The sequence below is a fragment of the Triturus cristatus genome, chromosome 6 (genome assembly GCF_964204655.1).
Source record: "Triturus cristatus chromosome 6, aTriCri1.1, whole genome shotgun sequence".
NCBI classification, from domain to species: domain Eukaryota; kingdom Metazoa; phylum Chordata; class Amphibia; order Caudata; family Salamandridae; genus Triturus; species Triturus cristatus.
Genome location: NC_140589.1, coordinates 135,132,853 through 135,153,270, shown reverse-complemented (window position 1 = coordinate 135,153,270; position 20,418 = coordinate 135,132,853).

The window sequence follows — 20,418 nt, the reverse complement described above, 5'->3', positions numbered from 1 at the left end:
AAGATAGGCTCGACGGTAATTATCATAAAAATTACAAGCCAAGAGAAAGTGCATAGTGCTTTGATCTGATACGTTATCGCATGGGCATGGGCCTACCGGGTTTTTTTTTATATATGGGTAGGCCACCAAATGATGAACAATCCCAAACCTTAATCTGGTGATAACGTACCTATGGGAGGGCCGGGTGACTAAACTCAGATATAGCTGGAAACCCTCATCTTCGCAAAAACTACTATAAAAAACACATGTACTTAAATTTCTACTAGTTGTTTCCCTTTGTTTTTGTACAAAATTCATAAAAGCTGATTTCATCACATTTTTAGGCAGACTGGAGGAGGCGTTACAGTCATTTTTAAGACTAATACCATAAATCTCGAAGTAACAATTAATGACATATTTAATCCAAGGAATTTTCATATGGCCATCAATGGAGAGACAATCTCCAATAATTGCTCTGCTTAGGGAGATTTCTTCTTTTAACCATACAGAACGCCACAACATTAAGGGCCTTAGTGACAGTAAATCTGAGAGGTGGGGGATACCTAGTTCTCTATGGACCAGATCATTTGTGGCAGATTTGGGTAAACACAACAACCTTTTTAAAAAGTGGTTTTCCTCTACTTGCAGGTTCCCTGTCTTTGTGTGCCCCCACACTCCTGCTCCATAAAGGGCCACGGACAGACATCTCATTTGAAATATCGTCAACATGTCTTTAATCCGTTTATCTCCAATATTTGTAGCGAATTTGAACACTCCATGCGAGTTTTTTGCCATTCCTAGCCTGGACATTATTGATCTCACTAGTCCAGCTGCCTGATTTAGAAAAGGTGATGCCAAGATAATTAAAAGAATCCACTGTAGACACCTTATGACCTTCTAAAAAGTAAGCATGTGGCTTCTTACACACCGCCCCGCATTCCATAATGAAAGTTTTAGTCTTATTGATCAACAGTTTTCTATCGTTGATGAACAGCAGAAACCTGCCCATCAAACGCTGCAGACCAATGGGGGTCCTAGACAAAATTACAGCGTCGTCCGCATAGAGAAGTACGGGGACGCTGAAATCTTTTATTTTTGGTGCGTCAGCCACAATTTCCTTTAAAGCTGCGTCCACTTTGTTGATAAAAAGAATAAAAAGCAAAGGGGCAAGCACACACCCTTGCCTGATTCCCCGTCTAACCCTAAACTTGGGGGTACACTCCCCGGCCTGGCCATAGCGGACACTAGAATTTAATTTGGCGTAAAGTCTCGCTAGAAAGTAAACAATTGCCTCTGGGGCCCCCAATTCCAATAGCGTGGACCATAGGATACTGTGATCCACCATGTCAAAGGCACTACTCAAATCTGCAAAGCAGAGATAGAGCGATCCTTTTTTTGCCTTGGTATATTTGCCTATGATTAAATCTAGATTAAGGCATTGTTCCAATGTTCCTCTGCCCGGCCTAAAGCCATATTGTGAGTCGGCAAGGATATTATTGGACTCGGCCCATTCTTCTAACCTGACCATGAGTACCCGGCTCATGACTTTCACCGAGGAGTCCAGGAGGGATATTGGGCGGTAATTCTTTGCATCCCCCCTGTCACCTTTTTTGAAAATCGGTACGATAATGGATTCTTCCCAGGTATGTGGGACCCCAAAATGTACAGCAGTGTTAAAAACTTTTGTGAGCAGTGGGCCCCATAATTCAGGTACTGTTTTGTATACGTCGATAGGGACCCCGTCAGGTCCCTGGGCCTTCCCACCCTTGCTGGATTTAATACTATCCCACACTTCAGCAATAGTAATGTCCAAGGGTATGACAGGCCATCTGTCGTCTTGGATGTCTCCAGTTTTGGTTGAATCAAAGATCTGGGAGAAGTGGGTAACCCAGCTCCCCGGACTGACATTAGCTGTTAATTCTGGGATCTTTTCGTCCTTCAGAAAAGGGCTATTTACTGTTGCCCAAAATAAAGAAGAATCCGCTGTAGAGGCTGCTAGATCTAATTTTTCCCAGGCCTCTTGTCTAAGTTCTTTTTTCCTGGACTTGGTAGCCATCTGGTAAATCCCTCTTAATTCCCTGATGGTTCCAATATCTCTCTTCTTATCTAACAGTGCTGTTTTAAGTTTTTTAAGTGCGATAGTGCAGGCGTGATCAAACCATCCCTTGGGCTGGTATTTTGTACCCTTGTGCGGTGCAGTGAAGTTGCTGCTTATAATTAGGTTAAGATTAATAAAAGTATGCAAGATTTCAGCATTTCCCTCCTCCCGTTCTAATATAATAACTATTTCTGTGAGACACTTTGACACAATGGCGTTAGACTGAATATCCGCTTTATTGCCTTTCCATCTAATACGAATACCGTTAGGGCGGTGGGGCTCAATATTAGTAATCGTACATGGGGCAGACGCAGGTCGTTCCTTCCATAGAATTAACTCTGCTGTGATACAGTTGTGATCACTGATCAGGTTGTCAACAACCACAGGGGTAGAACACCTTGGAGCGATTCCAGATGATAAACAGATAAAATCAATCACTGTATTGGCGTTCCTTCCCGTATAAGTGGGGACAACTTCGCCTGAATTGTTAGTCTGGTTAGTCAATATTTCCATGTCATATGTCATTAAAATTTTGTTCAAAGAATTGCCATATGCGTTGTGAGGGAAGTGAGGGACCCCGTCTCCCCAACAATCAATAAAACCACATACCTTTTGGGTGGCAAAGGGGCACACCGTTGTATTGAAGTCTCCCACCCAAATGATATCAAAAACAATATCAAACTTAGTTACTATATTTTCCAAAGCAGATTCTAAAGCAAGTACAACCTGGTACCTTGAATTATCAAAGACATTATTATAAAAATTAATTAAAAGCATATTCCTGTCCTGCTCCTGTTGAAGCCATAAGATCTGAGAATGTTTTCCAACCAACACATGTTTTTTGACTTTGATAGGAATATCAACATCAATCATAACCAATAGGCCACCCTTGGCTCTACCCGATGATGAGGCCTCAGCTGGTAGGTTATAAGAGACAAAGCCATTATAATTGATTGGATCAACACACCAGGTTTCCTGGAAACATAAAATGTTAAAACTGTTAATAAATTCAACCCATCCTGGGCAAATAATCTTAGAGGAATGTCCAGCAATGTTCCAACTAGCGATCGAACAGGCACTCTGATTCCGTGATCTAATGCGGGAAGGAGGGCTGTTGGAGTCGGAATGGATGGGACTGCAGGGCTGGTCACTGAACAAAGGAGCACAGCTCTCATCTTCACAGTTACCAAAATTTCCAGCCGCAATAACAGTCCCACTGATATTCACTGGGTCTAGAATCCTCACCGCTTCTGTCCCTCCATTGTCTCCTATGATATTAGCCACAATAGTTGACTCAAACAGATCTATCCCCAGTCAATCATTCCCATCTAATCCACTCAATGCTTCAAATCGGTTTACCGTGGTAAAGATAGGACCAGGGGGAACATACTTATCTCTTTCCCTCACCCCAGTGTGTTCAGTATTTGGACGGGTATTATGGTGTCTATAAAAATATCCTAAAGGCCGAAGGGATATCCCTTTTTCCAATGAGGGAGAGGATTGCGCTCTTAACAGAGCTGTGGAAGCGAGGTGCGGGTTACGGAAATTGACTATAATACAATCACCCCCACAGGTCTTACGCGAGCTCCCAATCCAATCAACTCTTCTAGTGCTTATGATATCCTTAGCCAAGGCAACTGGAAAGCCACATTCCCTGTGCAGCCAATCCACGGTTTTATTTTTCAAGGAGACATGGGTTTCACTAAAGTTACGGCCAGTTTCTTTAACTTGTGGCACATTTGTAAGGACCGCCACGAACGGGGCGCAGGCTGGGGGCAGGTCGGGCCTTGAGGAACCTACATTTTTTACACCAGGACCAGGGATATATGACGATCCTTGTTGGTCCGGGATCGGCAGAGAACCAGTGGAATTTCTACTTTCATTAACTTGCATGCTTTGTGAGGTCTTAGGGGGGATGGTCACTGGGTCAACTGACTCAGAGGTCTGTCGAGATGCACGGCTGTTTACTAAGGTTTCAGTGATTGCTTCAGCTCCAGTGCTTACTTTGAGATGAGATTCTAACAAACCTCCCAACCTAGCCACCTCATTAATTGCCATATCTAATTTATTCATTAAGGGTTTGATTAATAAATCAAACTTGGCATCAATCATGATAACTAGAAGATCCAGCTGACCACTTTCAATAATGGCTGGGTTACTATCCTTCACAGTGGGAGGGGTTTGGGTGGAATTCATGGCCAAGGAATCAGTTCTTTTAGTTAATGTTCTACCCCCCCCCCCTCCTAGAATGCACGGTCTTATTAGATATCTTATTATGTGACCGATTAGAACGTAGTATTCTATGTGATGAGGTTGCCGCTGTGGCAGCAGTCGAAGAGTCTCCAGTACATGTTAGGTCCTCAAGAGATGGGTCAACTATGTTGGTATCATCTGCGGAGGCAGGTACACTAAGGTCTGCCATATTATAGATTTGATCATGATTACTGGGCTCATGGTTGGCATTAACATTGTCTGTAGCAGATGAGTGAGAAGGAGGGTTGGTATCTACAAGAATAGGGTCGATTACCTCCACCCGCCCCAGTGATTTTCTCCGCTCTTTATTTATTTTATCAACCATCTTTACCAAATAATTGTCCATGGTTGATTTGGTTGAGGAAGGTTAAGCTTTTGACATGGGGTTCTCTAACACCGCACTGTTACAGATCAATACAAATAAACTGTTATGTCCCCTGACACTTCTATCACGTTCCCCTCAGTTCACAGTAGCCTGTTGCCCGGTAGTACCTCACAGTAACAAGGGGAGGGTGGGGCAACCAACAGAATACCACTGGCCTGCCGTTGGTATTGATAACAGTACCTTTACACAGTGTCCCAGTATCCGTGTCGCAGCACCTCAGGGGGGTGGCCCAGCCCAGCCTCTTCTGGCCTCTGACGGCCACAGACGGCCCGCCCTCTGCCCGGGCTCAGCCCGGCGTCGCCCGCGCGCGTCCCGCGAAGCGGAGGAAGCTGGCGTTTTTCTAGCGCCTCCGGGCGCGCTGGCGGCGGAAGTGCCGTCGGGGGAGGAGCAGGGGCTGCTGGGATCTGTAGTCTCCACTCGCGGCTGCAGGTGAGATGGTCCGCCTGCGAGGGAGACTCCTTACAAGAATGCGCCGGTCAGCTGCTCCCCTGGGCGAAATATCGCTGGTCGCTGGATCGTGGTCGAAATTATGTGGTTCCCCCCGCTCCCCCGAGGAAGCTGGCGTTTTTCTAGCGCCTCCGGGCGCGCTGGCGGCGGAAGTGCCGTCGGGGGAGGAGCAGGGGCTGCTGGGATCTGTAGTCTCCACTCGCGGCTGCAGGTGAGATGGTCCGCCTGCGAGGGAGACTCCTTACAAGAATGCGCCGGTCAGCTGCTCCCCTGGGCGAAATATCGCTGGTCGCTGGATCGTGGTCGAAATTATGTGGTTCCCCCCGCTCCGCCGAGGAAGCTGGCGTTTTTCTAGCGCCTCCGGGCGCGCTGGCGGCGGAAGTGCCGTCGGGGGAGGAGCAGGGGCTGCTGGGATCTGTAGTCTCCACTCGCGGCTGCAGGTGAGATGGTCCGCCTGCGAGGGAGACTCCTTACAAGAATGCGCCGGTCAGGTGCTCCCCTGGGCGAAATATCGCTGGTCGCTGGATCGTGGTCGAAATTATGTGGTTCCTCCCGCTCCGCCGAGGAAGCTGGCGTTTTTCTAGCGCCTCCGGGCGCGCTGGCGGCGGAAGTGCCGTCGGGGGAGGAGCAGGGGCTGCTGGGATCTGTAGTCTCCACTCGCGGCTGCAGGTGAGATGGTCCGCCTGCGAGGGAGACTCCTTACAAGAATGCGCCGGTCAGCTGCTCCCCTGGGCGAAATATCGCTGGTCGCTGGATCGTGGTCGAAATTATGTGGTTCCCCCCGCTCCCCCGAGGAAGCTGGCGTTTTTCTAGCGCCTCCGGGCGCGCTGGCGGCGGAAGTGCCGTCGGGGGAGGAGCAGGGGCTGCTGGGATCTGTAGTCTCCACTCGCGGCTGCAGGTGAGATGGTCCGCCTGCGAGGGAGACTCCTTACAAGAATGCGCCGGTCAGCTGCTCCCCTGGGCGAAATATCGCTGGTCGCTGGATCGTGGTCGAAATTATGTGGTTCCCCCCGCTCCGCCGAGGAAGCTGGCGTTTTTCTAGCGCCTCCGGGCGCGCTGGCGGCGGAAGTGCCGTCGGGGGAGGAGCAGGGGCTGCTGGGATCTGTAGTCTCCACTCGCGGCTGCAGGTGAGATGGTCCGCCTGCGAGGGAGACTCCTTACAAGAATGCGCCGGTCAGGTGCTCCCCTGGGCGAAATATCGCTGGTCGCTGGATCGTGGTCGAAATTATGTGGTTCCTCCCGCTCCGCCGAGGAAGCTGGCGTTTTTCTAGCGCCTCCGGGCGCGCTGGCGGCGGAAGTGCCGTCGGGGGAGGAGCAGGGGCTGCTGGGATCTGTAGTCTCCACTCGCGGTTGCAGGTGAGATGGTCCGCCTGCGAGGGAGACTCCTTACAAGAATGCGCCGGTCAGCTGCTCCCCTGGGCGAAATATCGCTGGTCGCTGGATCGTGGTCGAAATTATGTGGTTCCCATTTTCACCCTAATCACTCACTGCCCTACGTATATCCCACTACGGTAGGTAAATATTAATCATGAAATATCATTAGTCTCTGAATGTGTTGTGGATCGTTTTCTTTCCTCACGTGGCTTGGGAATCCAAAGAGGGCAGGACTGGGAACTTAAGACAGTCCTGGCAAAAATGATAAATTCATCCCCCCATGTGCAGACGTGCTGATGTGCGCTAGACACAGAACAATTCTTTGCTCTCATGGAGGCCGAAACTAGCCTCCAAGTGTCAAAACCGGCCTCTTGGGGCTCCAGCTTCCTGGGGGATTACCCACTAGCCCTGATGGCCAGTCCGGCCATGAATTTCAATGCTCTACAGATAAGCAGAGCTTATCAGGCATGCTCTGCACTAGTATAACTCAAAATCATTTTCAAAAGGCTGCTTTATTTCTTGGGCTCCTTCTTTGTATCCAGCTTCAAACTCCAATCACACTTGAGGGATCTGTGGCCACTTGGCATGTATAGATACTGATTCTAGGATGAGGTGCATATGCGTAGTGCATTCTCAAGAGACAAAAGCCATTGGCCAATCAGCACCAACATCTCGAGTGCATGGACCCAGCTTTTCCTTCCTCTACCGAACACAGCTCTCGTGTGTTGAGAGGGTTGCCAGTGGCGTAGCTTGGTGTACTGCCACCTATGGCGGCCCCTTAGTTTGCCGCGCATGTGCAGGTAAGAGTAGGGGTGGCGGACGATGGACGCCTTGTTCTGGGACAAGGGAGATGGTGCTAATCGACAGCCACGACTCCTACCGACCCCGAAAACAGTGCCCCCTAGGGCGGAACGCCCACCCCACCCAGCTACGCCACTGAGTTTTGCTTCAGCAGATGTGCAAGATCGGTAAATTATATCACCTTTAATTTCATCACAGATAGTATGGGTTTGTTGGCACCAAATTGATAGTTTGTACCAAAGTGTTTCATTTCCCCTTGCTATCGGCTCGGTGAGGGCGACTGCAGGATTTTGGAGTGTGCATTCATGTGGCTTTCACCCAGAGACACGTTTGTTGTTTGTGACTAGCGCTGGTTGTAATCAGATGTGCCTTCTGTCACGGGTGTCAGGGATGCTGAGATGGGTTTGCAGCCTATTGTGAGCCTACTGGCATGGCTCTGCCGCTCGATTTTATTGTAGTTATCATTTTAGGTCAGGTTGGAATCCTTTTTTAATATTTCTAAGTGGTTTCTAAAAGAGTAGCATGACATTATCATCAAAGTGGAGGTCTGAAAATGATACGCCAAAATTAATTTGATTGCAGTTCTTAGCAGGTGAGGGGGTGCAATCTGAATCACAGCACTTTTAATTGTATCTTACTAATACCAATAATTAGTCGAGTTGGGTATAAATATGTCATTTTCAAACGCTTTTAACCTCTTTCATGATGCTTTTAAAAGTTTTCACAACTTGCTGGGATTGCACATAATTATCCAAACAGTTATTAATCTCGATCATTCAGAGCTGTCGCAGAGCACACCTGGCACACTGCGAATTTTGAAAATAGGGAAAATGATCAATATGGTGAGAACATGAGGCAAGACCTGGAATGCATCTAATATTCGAAAGAAGTGACATTTTCTTGACTTTTGGTGTTCGAGCTTCAACACCAGGATGAGCAATTGTTAAGGTTTCAGGATGTCCTGTGTTTTTCCTTACAAATAACTTCAGCCAAAGCTCTTCAGGAAGTAGAGGTTAAAGCAGGAACAGGAAAGTAAATGGGCAAGCAATTTACATAGGGGCATAAAAACAAGGGCTTTATCTCCGCTTTTTTGGCTTTAAAAGCCAAAGAAGCGGAGATAAAAATATTGCCCTATCAACAACAGGGTGCTAACATGCAAAAATGCATGTTAGCACCCTTTTTCACTACGCTTCCCTTTGCATCTCTAATGAGATGCAAAGTTGGCGTTCTAGAGCAAAATAATAGGAGAAATGTCGCTAAGCGACATTTCTCCTATTATCAAGCTTCACGCTAACCCTGTTAGAGACAAAAAAAAGCAGCGCTAACCGCGGTTAACGCTATTTCTTTACGTCTGCTAATTTTCAGACTTAGCCATGTAATCCGTAGGGAGGTGGATTACATGGCTAAATCCACCATGGGCTATCAACAAGGATATCCCTATCCTTGTAGTATCATCGCTGCATTACCAGCGATAACCTCCCAAAATACCGCTATCACTGGATTTTTTACCGCCTAGGCAGTTAGCGTTGTTAATAACGCGATAACCAGGCGATATTATCCAGCGATAGCGGGGGTTAAAAAAATTAACGGTAAGCGCCCTTAGCGTTAATTTTCCCTGTTCCTTGTTAATATGCCCCTTAGTTAGATACATCCTGCGATGATATGTGAACTAGTAAAAAACAATTCTCGTGTAGCTTAGAATCCTGTTTTCAGATCCCAGCTCTCATCATTGATCAAAGATTGTGGGGCATACCAGCAACAACCGGCGATAATTATCGCTAAGCGCACTTAGCTCTAGGATAATTATCGCCGGCTAGCGTGGATCTTTATCGCTGAGATAGCGTGCTATTAGCAACGCTTATCTCAAAAGCGATAATAATCATAACTGCCAAACGTGAGATTATCGCTGGAAATCCAGCAATAATCCCACGAAGTTTGGAAATAGCTTGCTGATAGGGCCTCACATACTTAGCCATGATATCCACCTTCCATAGGATATCATGGCTAAGTCAGTTTCAAAGCAGGCGTAAGGAAAGTAGCGATAACAGAGGTTGTCGCTACTTTTCTTGTCGCTATGCTGCTTTGCGTGAGGCTTGATAATAGGAGAAATGTTGCTTAGCGACATTTCTCCCGTTATCCTGGGGAGGAACGCCCACTTTGCATCTCATTAGAGATGCAAAAATGGGCGTTCGGAATTCAGGCGATAAGGCAAGGTTTCACGCGCTAGCATGACTTTGCTGATATAGCGATAAAATTATCGCCCCTTTTCAGCCGAATACTGCCGCAAAAGCGGCGATAGTTTTTTATCGCCACCTTGTAGATATGCCCCTGTGTGATTCATCTCCTCTCTTGAATTTCAAACATAATTAATGCAGCGTACATTAGTGATAAAATAATGTGTAATATATATAAAAAAAACTCGTAATGCACTTTCTTAATTACATTTTCACAAGTATGCTTCTTTTTACGTTTTGATTTTTTTAATCTGCTTCCAACTGACCCTCTTTCAAAACACTGTTTTACACAGCACATTTTTGTTTGTGATGTTCTTGTAGCAATAAACAGACGCTTTCCTGTTTCTTACAGCTAAGTGGTGTTATATCAAATATTTAAATAAATAAATAGGTGTTTTTGTTTGCACATCACCAGATCAACCTGCACTTGCGGAATAAAAAAAATACTAATTTATTCTTTGCACTTCATACCACTGTTTTCGCAATTTGTAAGGACTGTACATCACAGATGTTTGGATGTCTGTAGGTGTATACATGCTTCCAAGCTGCATTATTAGAAATCCAGAAAATCAACAGAAAGCATGGACGTAGAAGCTGATCTTACTTGTATAATCATACGTGTGCCAGGAAGTCATCTCTTTAGCAGAGCAAATTTCAGTGTTAAGGTTTGTATGTCAGAATATTGTATACAGAAATATTGTCTAATCTAAATATGTTCTAAATATCGTTTGTAATATTATCCCATTCAATTTAGATTTTTTTTTTTTTTTTTTTTTTTTTTGGAAAACCTTTATTTAACAGTATGTGCAGACAAATACGGGCCTACAACCCTCAGGCCGGCCTCGACAAAAAGGGCACATCAGCAAGCAATTATACGATTCAGCAGCATATCAGTACAAGCACGAATAGACCAGATTACGTTATACACAATTGTGCCGCCGAGCGCCAGGATGATGAGGTTTAAGTTTTATAAAGTTTTGAAATAAGTCCATAGCGACAGGTCTGGAAGGATCCGAATCAGAGCAATGCAGTTAGGACTATAGTGGGCAACGATCATCAGAAGAGTCAGCAAGCATTATCCGTAAGGTAATCAATCGCACTCAATAAAATCAGGATAGAAAAGAAGCATATCACATGACGATCCCCAAGCACTACCCACAAGTTCCCAATCCTCCCCTCGACCCAAGAAATAAGAAAGGAAAGAACAAACGCGAAAGGTAAAGAGTAGAAAGGGAGAAGAGAAAGAGAGAAAAGAAAGAAAGAAAAAGGAGGCCCATAGAAAAAAAAAACCACAAGGAAATATACCCCCCACCCTACACGCATGCAGAGGCTACAGCCTACCCCCCCTAGCAGTGTGTCTGTCGCCCCAAAAGAGTACCCGAAATGTAGGAGAAGAGAAAGAGAAGAAAAAGAAGAAGAATGTCACGGTCGATCGGAGGAGGGCCAAGGATCTATTCAATACAAGCAAAATCGTTACCCGCGGTCACCCAACCCCAGGCCCCGACCTAACACCCTGCTACATGTACCTCCAACAGTCACAAGTCCCAGTCCCAGCCATATACGTATCAATGTGCAACAAGAAAAACCCCCTTCCTCAGCCTTGGCCCCTTCGAATCTGCAGTCCAACAGAGTCCAATTGCAGTACAGCCAACCTGGACGGGATGGGCCACCATGGAGTCCGTTGCAGCAATCGAGGGGTAAGAGACAAGTCAAACTGGAGCGAAGCTCGATAGTAAAGGACCACAGAATGCGCCACTGCTATGCGGTGGCTAGCACAACAGGGAGCAGGACGATGCATAAATCCCAGAGTAGCGGCCGGCCGATGTACAGGAAGCAAGTCCAGGAGGACGCTCAGAGACGTGGCACCAAAGGACAAAGGAGATGGGCAAAACGGCGGCTGAGGCACAAGCTCCGGCCATACCAAGGGAGCAGGATTGTCAGACTCCTCCAGGGCAGAGCCGAGGAGTACCGCAGCGGGCACTGGGACACGTCCCCCCGTCACCGCCACATACCTCAACTCGGGTGATCCACCGACAGTCGACTGAAGATGTGGCTTAACATGCCGCACTGGAGAGTCATCATGGCCAGCTGAAAAAGTCCGATCAAACCGGTCCTCCAAACCAGTGGCAGAGTCGCGGAAGGCCAACCACAGGTCCTCCAGTGCTGCCAGGATGTCGCGAAGCCCCAGCGGTGGATCAAGGATGGAGGGTGCTGTTGCTTCCGCCATCTTAGGCAAGCAACCATCGAGCGCCCCGGGAAGCAAGCCCCCTTCACCAACCATCGGTATCTGGAAGGTGATAAGCTCTCTGCGGGGCCCCGGTGGTGCAGGAAACGTGGAGGCAGCCGGTCGTGGAAAGGCTTCAAGGACAGGGGAATCTGTGGTGCAGGGAAACCCACCGGCGAGACCAGGGCTTCCGATGCGGAAGATGGCGTCCGCTGCTGTAGGCTGCAACAAAGAAGCGATCCCGGCCCTCTCCCAGCTGGGCCGGGATACAGTATACGGGAGCTGGATACAATGTTGCGAGCGGGGCGCGCTGGGCAGCCGAGCATGAAAAAGGCTGCTGTGAGAATCCCAGCGCCGCGCTCCAGGTCCGGTGTACCGGCTCCTCCCTCTCCACAGCGGCCGCTGCTATCGTTGTCGCCGCCGGCCGTCCCCACTAAACGATGGCCCGGCCGCGACCGCTTGGAAGGCCGGAATGGAAACCGGGGCCCAACTCCGCCGGGGCAGCTCCGTTTTCGACCGGAGTCAAAGTATCGTGGTCAGGGACGTGGCGCAGGTAAGCGTAGGGCTCGGAGGCGCAGGATTCTTGCCAGGATATCGACGAAGGGCGAAAGGGTCGGCGGAGCCGAAGAGCTAGGCGGCCATCTCGGCTGCAGGCTAGGCTCCTCCTCTCAATTTAGATTTTTAATTATTATCTTCAATGGGCTGATATTTTGACAATGATATTTAGGAAAATATGGGCCAAATGCACGAAGCATTTTACTGCTTGCAAATGGCCCATCGCGTATACTCTGTGGGGATGGCCAAGGCCAATTCCTTTGCCATCCTGAAGAAGCTTCACCCACCACATTTAGAGGTGTCTGCTGACACTGCGGAAATCTCAGTCAATGTAAAAAATGTATGGAGGTACTGTTAGCCATGATGGCCGGCTATCAAACTTGAGAAAACAAAATGAATGGCCCTCACACCCTCTGAGTTTTCTCCCCGGTGAGTACTGTGTTTTTTCCTGTCCCTTACCGCTTGGTTTTTCCTGGGAGTGATGGGCAGAGAAAAAAATGCATTTATGCTGTCCGCCCTAAATAGGACAGGCAGTGTAAAGTCCTCCCGCCAATGGCCCCTACCATGGGCCTTATTTAGATCTCGGCAGAAGGAATAATCTGTCACAAATGCATATGGATAGCCCGTCCGCCGTATTACAATCATAGAATAGAATAGGATCGTAGTACCGCAGACAGGGCATCCATCACGTTTGTGACAGAGTATTCCCCTCCACCAAGATCTAAATCAGGCCCTCTGTCTGGCTGTCAGGGAGTAGTATTCAGTTGACAGATCCATGGGGGCTGCGTCAATGGTACACTTGAGGTATGTTTTTTTCTTACACCACAAACAATCTGAAATGTAGACCCCGAAATATGAATTTTTCGAGTTTGAGTTAAAAGTAACCCCCCACCAAAGAAAAAGCCTCTGGAAGCTTATTGTGACCATTTACCTCAAAATGTAGGTCAGCTGACGGACCCATAGAAGGTATGCAGACTTTGTGACGCATTTATATTGCTGACGGGCAGTTCACCACGTGCAGAATAGCACCTAATTAAACAGGAAAGCAGTTAGAGGTAGTGAAATGCCCGTTGGCAGGGTGGGACGCAGAGCTAGGGTACGGGGGCTGTAAAAAATAATAACAAAAATGGCATTCACTGCGGGTCAAACATGGGTGTTGAGAGTGTGTTTGTGTTTGCCCTGCTGTGAAATACCTGGAAATCCCCTTTGAGTCACTCCTGGAGTCCTGGAGCTAAGGCAAGCAAATTGTCTACTTTCAGGCTATTCAGAAAGCGGGAATGTCCTTCTTCTGATCTTTTTCAGGGTCAGGAATGTTCTGAGGAGAGTTCTGAGGATGTCAATGTTATGCCTAGTGTAAGCCTTTGGGTGGGGGCAATCCTCTGTCCACTCTCCAAACCACTTCTGGTAGATTCCAACTCCCACTGCGTTTTGAGCCAACCTGACTAGAAAAACAAAAAAGAGGCAAGCTTAGGTGTGAGTTTCATCATCAAGTAAAAGGTGAGGCATCCTTTGAAGCTCAGGAAGGGGCTGGGCACAAGCTCCCTAGTGTCCTGTCCTTTAGGATAGTCTCATCATGTACATACCGATTACGTTCATTTTGTCCCGTCCACACGACTTAACAGTCCTACACAGGTGACCTTTTACCTAGTAGCTTACTTCTGTCTCTTCGACACCAGGCTCTCGGTACCCTATGTTAATCCCTGTACCTGACGTGTGTAAAAATGTCCCCAGGCACAGCAGATTTATTCTGTATAAGGGTCACCTATTTTTTCATCCATGGCCAACAGCCAGATGTGCATGAGTATTTTTGTTTAGAAAAGGATTAGCGAAGGATTAGTGAATGTTTTCAAAACATATCGATTCTAGAAGAAACCCTGGAGTGACCACTTAGTATAAAAGACCCTCACTGCCCCTTAGAAGGCAGAAGAGAATTCCTTCCAGGCTGGACCAAGACTCTGCAGGCTGATCCTTCAACAGGCAGAGACCTGATATCCCTTGAGGGGTGCCATCCTCGACGCAGAGATGGGGTCCTTTATTCTAAACCATCAGGTGAGGGGTTAGCACTTCCCCGGGGGATTCTTGGCTTCATTAGGCTATAACATAAGACTTACATACACATGTTTCATCTACATATCCAGGCTAGGTACATTTACGTAGGCTACGCATCATTGGAGTACACCAATGCTACTGTTTTATACAATCTGCTTATATTCATCTTATTAGCACTATGGTAGAAATGTATCTACTATTTACGATATTGGTGCTAGTGATCACATTTGTCTACTCCTGTCTTTTGATTGTCGCAGCAAATATATTTTATACTAGACTGATGCTTGACCAATAAATAATTATTGAAACCATTCCAATCGTCATTCTATGTGTATTCTGAGAAAAGTAAGCACGAGTGACTGAGCGAAAGATACCGTATTGTTTTCCACGATACCTGAGGAATCAGTTTTGTCATGTTCAGTGGTTGCCAGAAACTACCTACGCCACTGTGGAATACAGAGGGTGGAGGTGGCACTGTAGAGCTAGCTGGTCTAACGGCTGACTAATCCTGTGGAGGTGTCCAGAGTCTGTCTGAACACCAAGCCCGCAGTTTAGGTCATCCAAAATGCGCAGGTCCTGGGGGGTCCTACGAATTACACAACACAAGGCTATCCTTGCAAGGAGGGAAACTCCCCCCACACATTCTTGGCCTTTTGCTCATTGTCTAGGAGCAATACATTACCTCCTCGTAAGTCTTCCTTGCCACCAGAGTTACGCAGTGAGCTTCAGCTCCACACCAGAACCCTCCAAAGCAAAAGTTTGCCTCCCATGCCTCCCATCCCTTCCCAACATGGCCGACCCATATCACTCCTGACCTCCAAAAGAGGGGGGCCGGCCCATCCCACTTCCTGTTTATTTTGTTCTGCACTGCAGATTGTCCAGAGCATGATGTTGTATCAGGCGAGTGGGGGCGAGGTCCTGCTCTAGCAGGTCCCATGGCACTGGGGTGGAGGTCCTGCAGGAGGAGGCTCATGCATTGGGTGTTTCCCCCACCTTTTGGCTAGCGGCACTCGCTCTGTTGTCTTTATTGCAGCCCTGCACTAGCGGGCTTTGTCGGTAGCAGGCTCCTCTGTGTGCGTTCAGACCTGCCCTAGCGGGCTCACCTGTTGTTTTGCTGTTTCTGCTCCCATGCTGGGCCTCGAGCAACCGGCTGAGTTTCAACCCTCTGCATCTTTCCCGGGACATGCTGTATTTGCAGGCGGTCTGTTGGGACCTGGGGCCCCTCCCGCTCTCCCTCGCGTCTCCTGATCTTGGCGATACACTGCGGTGGGGGCGACTGGAAGTTTTCCGACCTCCAGACCTCTTATCTCCAAGGGGCGGTGCCTTGCACGGCCGGCTTCCCGATTGGCTTCTATGCCAGGGGTGGGTTGCCTGGCGTGGTGTGCTTGCAGCTGGTTCTACCTCCCTCCTCCCTTCTGGCACTTTGCAGTCCCTGACATGGGGAGCTGTGTCAGGACCCCGCAGTCTCTCTGTGCCTTGTTGTGCCTCATGGGTACGAGGACTCATCGGGGCTTGCCGGCAGCATCCTGGCTGCTGGGCCCCCGGGCGGTTAGTAGGAAATGCCACAGTCTCTCTCTCGTGCTTGTTCTGGGGTGGTCAGTTCTGCTGGCATCCGGTGGGCCCGGGGGGCTCTGCCGTGCAGGGGGCGCAGCAGTGGGCTGTGTGCTCTGCGCCTGGTGGTGTAAGGTGCTGCAGCGTTCTGTCTGCCAGTGGGCGGTTGCATGAGCTATTGTCTCGGCGGGGTGTTACCGGCCTTGGGTCCCACAATGGCGTTTACTTGTGATTCTTGTTGGCGCTCCCAGCGGATTCGCTATTTGCCGGAGTGTATGTGCCGGTTTGCCTCCCTGTTTGGGGAAGGTTTTCTGGCATTCCTGCTTGACTCCGGCTGGTGCTGCGGTGCATCGGTCTCTTCCTCTTCCCTTTTGGTTCAGGTACTCTTCCGGGCTCACCTTCCTGCCTGCCCCACCCTCCCTCCTCCCACTTCTCTGCAAGGGGTTGGTTGCCGGACATACCCTGCTCGGACTTCCCTCCTCCCACCTCCCACCTCCCATCTCAGTGCCCCTGGGGTGTGTAGCATCTGGTTGCTGTGGGTTTGTCAGCCTCTATTTTCTCTGCTTGCCTTTGAGGTGTGGAGGTATTTGCATGCACTGTGTGTATCCAGCTGGTGGCTTTTCTGCCCGGTCTCGAGCCAGTGACCTTTAGGGTGTAACTGCACCCGCGGTGTGGCTTCCCAGTGACGCGTGCTGGCTGAATGGAGTCTGGTCATTGCGCATCTTTTTCCTTGGGGGTTGCACCTGTTGTCTTCCCCTCTTCTGCACTATTGTCGCTGCGAGTGCAGCACCCTGAGCCTATTCCTCCATCATTAGTGCATGTTGGGTGGGCCTGTGTGGTTCTGCCTGTGGGCACCCGGCACACTTTGGTGCCGATCACGATCCGGTAAAAACCGGGTACGAACCGTCGGTCGGAGCGTTTTCCCCATCCGACTCGTACCGGGTCGTAAAACTTTACAAACATGGAATTACGATACGCCCCCGTAGGTACGCGCCGACCCCCCCCAGCCCCCGTAGGTACGCGCTGACCCCCCCCAGCCCCCGTAGGTACGCGCCGAACCCCCCCCAGCCCCCGTAGGTTCGCACCGTCCCCCCCCCAGCCCCCGTAGGTACGCGCCGTCCCCCCCCAGCCCCCGTAGGTACGCGCTGACCCCCCCCAGCCCCCGTAGGTACGCGCCGACCCCCCCCCAGCCCCCGTAGGTTCGCGCCGTCCCCCCCCAGCCCCCGTAGGTACGCGCCGTCCCCCCCCAGCCCCCGTAGGTACGCGCTGAACCCCCCTGTATGTACACCCGTGTACGTGTCGAACCCCCCCGTGTACGTTCGAGTCGTACCCCCACCCGTGTATGTACGGTGCGTACCCCCCGTGTACGTTCGAGTCGAACCCCCCGTGTACGTTCGAGTCGTACCCCCACCCGTGTATGTACGGTGCGTACCCCCCGTGTACGTTCGAGTCGAACCCCCCCGTGTACGTTCGAGTCGTACCCCCACCCGTGTATGTACGGTGCGTACCCCCAGCGCGTAGCGCTGGGGGTACGCACCGTACATACACGGGGGGTACGCACCGTACATACACGGGTGGGGGTACGCACCGTACATACACGGGTAGGGGTACGACTCGAACGTACACGGGGGGGTTCGACTCGAACGTACACGGAGGGGTTCGACTCGAACGTACACGGGGGGGTTCGACTCGAACGTACACGGGTGTACATACAGGGGGGTTCAGCGCGTACCTTCCGGAGCTTGGGGGGGGTCGGCGCGTACCTACGGGGGCTGGGGGGGGGTCGGCACGTACCTACGGGGGCTGGGGGCGCGTATGCGGGCACGTCTCCATGGTTGCTATGGGAGTTCGGTGCGGACGGTGATTTTTCCATCCGGTTGTAACCTCGGACGCACGGGATGGATCGTGATTCCTCGGTCGGACTTCACCTTTCACGTTTGTACAGTAAATCGTCCGAGGACGTGTCGGACACATTTTCCGACCCGAGGACGTGTGGGGAATGATTCCCAATGCGGTTCGTATGGACTTTTTACCATGCGAATCGTGATTGCCAGTTCGTACGGCACTTGTACGATTCGTACGGTAAAAAGACCGGATACGAGTCGCACGGGGATATTTTTTACCGGATCGTGATCGGCACCTTTGTGTTTTTGGTGGCGGGGAGGTGGGGGTAGCAATGGTATGCAGTTACTCATTTCCGGCTCAGCCTCCCTTTCGTTGGGGTCTTTGCCATTTTTTTCTGCCCTTTTGTTGCTTGGCATTGCCGTTTTTTGGCTACTCCCTCGAGTCTTGTGATGTTGCTTGCGTTCCGGCCTGACAGGATTCACTTTTCTTCTATGCATTTTGTGCGTATGTGTGCGGTCGTGGCGTGTAGTATGGACTGTCCGTATCTTGTTGGTGGTTGCCGCCATTGGTGGCTGCGTTTGTCCATTTTTGTTTTTCTCTATGCTTTTGTCTGCGACCTGGATCATTGTGGGCCGGTCGGTGTTATGGGTGCGTTCGTATACTCTCCACTGTGTCCTGTCTCCTGTCCCCACAGCATTTGAGCTTGTGCTATTCTTTCCATTAGTGACCTCATTGACCTTTTTGTGTTGGACGCTGGCCTCCTCAGTATGGGATTGTGGGCAAGGTTTTGTCCTTTGTCTTTCTTTCCCGGTTATGCCTAGGGGCATTCCGCCCTGACTGCGCCTGTTCTCAACCATGGTTGGTACCTGAATGGGAGTCTGCCTGGGCATGCCATGTGCTGTTGGCTGGGTGCCCAGTACTCCGGTGTACAGGAGGTCTGGGTTGTACTCTTCTTGCAAGTCCTGTTTTGGTGGCCTTTCTCTGTTCAGGGCCTGTGGCATGGGCTGCTTCATCCCGGTATGTGTGTTCCCATACCTGGGCATGGCCAGGTGTGTTCTCTGTTTTTGAGCTCCTACTGTGCCACTGCAGGCTTGAGGGCTCTGTTTGCTGTTCACTGCCTGTCATTTTCTGCTGTCCTCTGGGGGTCACTTATTTGGGTCCCGGCATCGCCGACTTCCATCTTTTGCCTTTGGCATTCCTATCTTGTCACCGGGGGCTCCTGTTTCCATGTTCTATGGTCGGCAGGTGGTCCTGTCTCGTCTGCTTTGGCCCGCATGGGTTTGATGTTGGTGAAGTCATCTCTCTCCAGGGGTCTTCTTATCTGTTGCCCCCTTCCTGGGTGGTTTCGCCTTTTGCCAGCCTGTGGCACTGGGGGGCGACGTTGGATTTCTGATCCTTGCTGGGTCAGTGTGTTCGCCTGCCCGTGTGTCACGGCGCACTCCGGGTGGCGCAGAAGAACACTGAAGAGAACAGCAGCTCTGTGTAGACGGAAGCATTAGCTACGGAACTACACATCCCATGATACCATGGGAGAACGTGCCGTCGGTGACGTCACGATGCACGCTGAATGCCGGGATAAGTACTTCCTGGGTTTTGAAGACCGGTGCCGTTAATTCTTGGAGGTTACCTGCGTAAAGTATCTAAGACCTGGTAGGGGTGCGTCTGCACCGTTTCCGATTTCCCCTTCTAATCACTCCTTTTGTGCTTTGCTCCGTTCCCGAGCTGAAGCTGATCGTAGCGGCCCCGTTGGATGAGCCGGGGTTTTGGCTCCTGCGGGTTTTTTATTTTTCCCAGTTCATGACAGTTGCCAAAAGCACTAGGAAAAGCGCGCCCTGTATCCACATCAGGAAGTGGGCTCTGCAACCCCGTTGGAGGAGCTAGATTTGGCTCTTGGGGGGTTGCGAGGTGTTCCTTATTCCATCCCTTTGCTCTAACCCTCGACTTCAGAGGGACCTCGAACGAAGGAAACAGTCATGCAGCCGCGCAGCGGCCCTCACGTTATTGTTTGTTCTGCCACAGTAGCGTCTTTGTTCCTGGGCATGTATGATGGTAATACAGCCGGGACAGTGGAGACGTACATGTGATACATAAGCTGGTTTCTTGTGGAACTTGAAAACTGTTTTACTTGCTGTGATATCTTCATGATGGTCGTCCATAATAGTGATGGCACAACAATGAAACTGCTGATTACCATAGGAGAGACACAGAATGCTTGATTCTAGCTACGTGTTATGTCTCTTATTGGACCGAGGATAATTATACCACAGTTTGTTTATTGCCTTCTAAAGCAGGGGCTTGTTGAGCTCCTCGGATGACAGCTCCAAATCCCCTGTCCCACGCCGCTAAGCGTCTCTAGGTATGCTATGTTTATGACAGATACACTAACTTCATGCTGGGCAGCGCAACCATGTCTGTAGTAATTCTGTTCTTCTATCTCTAGATCAAGGTAGAAGCAGTGGCTTAGCAGAGGCTATATCTTGGATAAACGTGCCATTATTTTCCTTTACAGGTATTTGGGAAGGGGAAATAGTGCTGTATGTATGATTGCTGTTCATAGTACATTTCACGGCTGGGTGTATTTATCTTTGTGTGCTTCTCGTTCCAGATCTCCCTCCCTGCTGAT